The following is a 4,796-nucleotide window of genomic DNA, read 5'->3' as shown; positions in this document are numbered from 1 at the left end:
TAATACTGTGTTTCCTTCAACATTCTTATTAACCTAAGACCACGTGGTGGTGGTGGTTTAGCTGCCAAGTCGTGTCTGACTCTTGTGGACCCATGGACTGTAGGCCACCAGGCAAGAATACTGGAGTGGGTGGCCATTTCCTTCTCCAGGGGATCTTCCTGACCCAGGGATGGAACCCAGGTCTCCTGCTTTGCCGGTGGATTCTTCACTGACTGAGCCACCAGGGAAGCCCTAACCTAAAGACCATAGTGGTATAAAAATAAACATCAGGACTTCCCTGGTGGTCCAGTGGTTAAGAATTCACCTGCAATGCGGGGGACACAGGTTGGATACCTGGTCTGTAAACTAAGGTCCCACATGCCTCAGGGCAACTTAGCCAAACTACTGAGCCTGCGCCCCACAACTAGAGAGCTTGCCTGCCGCAACCACAGAGAAGCCATGCACCCCGATTCCGCATGCCGTAACAAAGACGTGACAGAGACAAATAAATAAATTGAAAGCTTTTCTTTAAAAAAAAAAAAAAAGGCTTTTTTTTTTTTTTTTTTTAAGGGACTTCCCTGGTGGTCCAGTGGTTAAGACTCCACCTGGCAGGCAGGGGACATGGACTCGATCCCTGGTCTGGGAGGATCCCACGTGCAGCTGAGCCCTCATGCCACAACTGCTGAAGCCCGTGCACCTAGAGCCTATGCTCTGCAACAAGAGAAGCCACTGCAATGAGAGGCCCACACACCGCAACTAGAGAGTAGCTCCCACTCGCCGCAACTGGAGAACGCCCGTGTGCAGCAACAAAGGCCCAGCGCAGCCAAAAATAATAAAAAGCATCCAGGAGGGCTCACCCTGAGGATGAATACCAGGTTCAGTTCTGTCATCCTGGACAGTGGCTTCGGCAACCCGCAGATCAGAGTCTGGGTCCGGCCTGCCACATCCCCGTCAGGTCGTGGGCAAGCTCCTCAACCTCCCAGAACCTTGTGTGGGTTCACTTTTCTGTAGTGCGAGGTGAATAGCTTTCGGTAGTCTTCCAGGGCTCAAATGATCTCCTCATCCACTTGAAAACACCTGCCCAGGGAAGGGGGCGTGCCTGGCTGTGAACTTGAAACTTGACCCCTGGTGCGAATGGTGCAAGCACACTCAGTTGTGTCTGACTCTTTGCAACCCCATGGTCTGCAGCCTGCCAGGCTCCTCTGTCCATGGGGATTCTCCAGGCAAGAATACTGGAGTGGGTTGCCATGCCCTCCTGCAGGGGAATCTTCCCAACCCAGGGATCGAACCCCCATCTCCTGCGTCTCCTGTATGGCAAGCGGATTCTTTATCACCGAGCCATCGGGGAAGCCCTAGTCACATATGGGTGCTCATCTCCCTGGGCCTCCTCGCTTGTTCCCTTTCTCATCCTCACCACCTCTTTCCAGCTTCCCTCTGGTATGCCAGCCCCAGCAGCCCTTCATGCCCACCAGGACCTGCAGCCGGTCGGTCAGCTCCTCACCCCTGGTGTCCCTGTCCACCTCCTTCCCAGGCTGTACCCTGTGGGCTGACATGCTCTGATCCGCCCTCCAGCCTCTCTTGTCAAGCTTCCCTGCGGAGCCCTGCCCTCTGCCCCTGCACATGGGGCGCTGAGCCTGGCTGGCGGGACGCAGCCGCCCTCTGGTTTCTAACACAACGCGCTCCTGGTGAGGTCGGGGTCCGTTTGACCTCCTTCCTTGGTGATCGAGGCCCTGTGCTGTCTGGATGACTTTTCCTCTGTCTTCATGGTGCTCTCCAGCCTCTGCCCCTCCCTGCCCCATCCTCAAGGCCCAAAGAATAAGATTTGCCTAGGCCAAGGTAGGGCTTCCCTGGTGTCTCAGCAGGTATAAAATCCACCTGAAATGCAGGAGACCCAGGTTCAGTCCCTGGGTCGGGAAGATCCCCTGCAGAAGGCAATGGCAACCCACTCCAGTATTCTTGCCTGGAGAATCCCATGGACTGAGGAACCTGGCGAGCTACAGTCCATGGGGTCTCAGAGTCAGAGGTGACTGAGGCCAAGGTAACCATCCTTGAATAAATCTGCATGATTGGGACAATAATTTGACCTAAATAAAAGTTTAGGGAAAAAATGAAAGCCAAATCTTTAAAATTCATATTTCCTGCCTCTTTCTCCCCTTATTACTCTGCCCCAAAGTCCTAACCTAAATAAGGAAAAACTTAGGAGTGGTGAAATGTTTGGAAGTGTGCTAGCGTGTCCTTGAATGGGAGATTATGTTGCAGTGCGCCAGGCCTTGACTTTGTGGTGCACACATAACATGGCCATCCACGGCACGAACAAATGTATGTGTGTGTGTGTGTGTGTGTGTGTGTGTGTGTACATGTACACATGCACATCACTGGCCCCAGAGTCAGGAGACCTGAACTGTGTTCTCAGCTCCATCACCAAGGTGTGACAAATGCCCTCCCTTCTCTGGACTTCAGTATCCTGACAACCGGATGAGGTCTTCACGGTTCTGTTGCTCTGTGAACACTCTAGATGGCTCATGACTAGGCTCCAGTAGATCCTTCCAGGGCCAAGAACAGCCTTTCATTACAAAGTTGGAGTGCAGAGGCCAAGAGATTGGACAGGTCTTCAGAAGCGCCCCAGCCTCTTAGAGCTGGCCAGGACCTTAGGAATCATATCCTGTTTCCATACGGGTCTCTGCGTTCTGTGAGGTCAACAGGAAGTCTTGTTAACAATGCAGATCTTTGTCATTTTGCTGCTATCAAAATCAAATTGACCAAATCTGATTCTTGGTCAGGGCTAAGGCCTAGGAACTGCATTTTAACAAGTTTCCCAGGTGATTCTCAGGCAGGTGGTGTCAGGACAGTAGTTGAAGAGGCTCTGCTCTAGTCTGCATCCCTCATCGGATAGACGCCCTGAGCTGGGAGGCGATGTGCCCAGGAACAACAGCAGCTTCGGGTTCGTCCTGTGCCAGGGACAATGGAAACGCTTTACCAGCATCAACTCTTAAACTCCATGACACCCTGCGAGGAGATCCTGCGATCCTCCTCATCTACAGATGAAGAAAGGGACCCCCTGGGAGGTCAAGGAACTTGCCCGGTTCCACCCAGCCAGGAGGTTGGGTCCCAAGGTTCCGGGTGAGTTACTGACCCCAAAAGTAGGATCAGACCCAGCCCGGAATGCAGGGCTCATCTGCCAGGAGGTTGATGGGTTTCCAGAGACCAACCTGCTCCTGAAACAAAACACCTCTGCAGGGGCTCATCCCACCCTCTTCTTTTTATTTATTTATTTTTATTTTTTTTTCCACCCTCTTCTTTTTAATTTCTTCTTTTTTCTAAGTGAATGAAACAGAAACATCAGAAAATACAAGAAGTGAAAAGGAAAAGTATTTCCATCACCCAGAGGTGACAGTGATGTTGATGATGGTGACAAATGTGACTCTCGTCCTGATGACAGCTGATACCTGCTGAACACCCCAGGCTCTGCTCTGCACTTCACATGCATTTTCTCATTAAGCCCCTTCAACACCCAAGGAGGTTGAGCACTGTTTACCCCTGGATTTGTTTCCTCCGCAATCAGATACAGTGAAACTGAGACACATTGACATTTTAAAGATCAGTCGGTACTATACACTCTTCTTTTTGCCTTGTCACAAAACAAACTCTCATAAGCATCAGTTCAGTTCAGTCGCTCAGTCGTGTCCAGCTCTTTGCAACCCCATGGACTGCAGCACGCCAGGCCTCCCTGTCCATCACCAACTCCCAGAGCTTGCTCAAACTCATGTCCATCAAGTCAGTGATGCCATCCAACCATCTCATCCTCCGTTGTCCCCTTCTGCCTTCAATGTTTCCCAGCACCAGCGTCTTTTCCAATGAGTCATAAGCATCATTCCTTGTCAAAAAATGTGTTGACCCCACCACTCTTGAGTCCCCATCTCATATTATACCCACCGTGGCTTGAGGCTGTTTGTGAAGGGTCTGGGCAGAAGGTCCGTGCTCCACATAAAAAGCTCTCTCTTCCATGTTCAATTCAGTTCAGTTCAGTCACTCAGTTGTGTCTGACTCTGCGACTGCATGAACCGAAGCATGCCAGGCCTCCCTGTCCATCACCAACTCTCGGATTCTACCCAGACCCGTGTTCATCAAGTCAGTGATGCCATCCAGCCATCTCATCCTCTGTCGTCCCCTTCTCCTCCTGCCCCCAATCCCTCCCGGGCATCAGGGTCCTTTCCAATGAGTCAACCCTTCGCATGAGGTGGCCAAAGTATTGGAGTTTCAGCTTCAACATCAGTCCCTCCAATGAACACTCAGGACTGATCTCCTTTAGGATGGACTGGTTGGATCTCCTTGCAGTCCAAGGGATTCTCACGAGTCTTCTCCAACACCACAATTCAAAAGCATCAATTCTTCGGCATTCAGCCTTCTTCACTGTCCAACTCTCACATCCATACATGACCACTGGAAAAACCATAGCCTTGACTAGATGGACCTTTGTTGGCAAAGCAATGTCTCTGCTTTTAAATATGCTATCCGGGTTGATCATAACATTCCTTCCAAGGAGTCTCTTCCATGTAGTTATAAGGAAATCTACAGGCCACCCAGGCTGTTTGCTGTCGGGTTTGCTTCTGGCCACCAGATGGCGGTATAGCCCCTCAGAATAAGCTGAGACCACAGCTGGGGGGACCTCAAACGCTAAGGCTGCCCCCAGAGACTGCCAGGGCCACATGCACCCACCTGAGTCCCTGCCCCACCTCCCACCCCACACCACATGGGAACCTGTCGGTGACCTAACATTCTCCTTCCCCAGTTTGGAGAGATGTGTCCTAGGAAGGGGA

Source organism: Cervus canadensis, chromosome 26 (genome assembly GCF_019320065.1).
Source record: "Cervus canadensis isolate Bull #8, Minnesota chromosome 26, ASM1932006v1, whole genome shotgun sequence".
NCBI classification, from domain to species: domain Eukaryota; kingdom Metazoa; phylum Chordata; class Mammalia; order Artiodactyla; family Cervidae; genus Cervus; species Cervus canadensis.
This window is presented reverse-complemented; position numbering follows the sequence as displayed.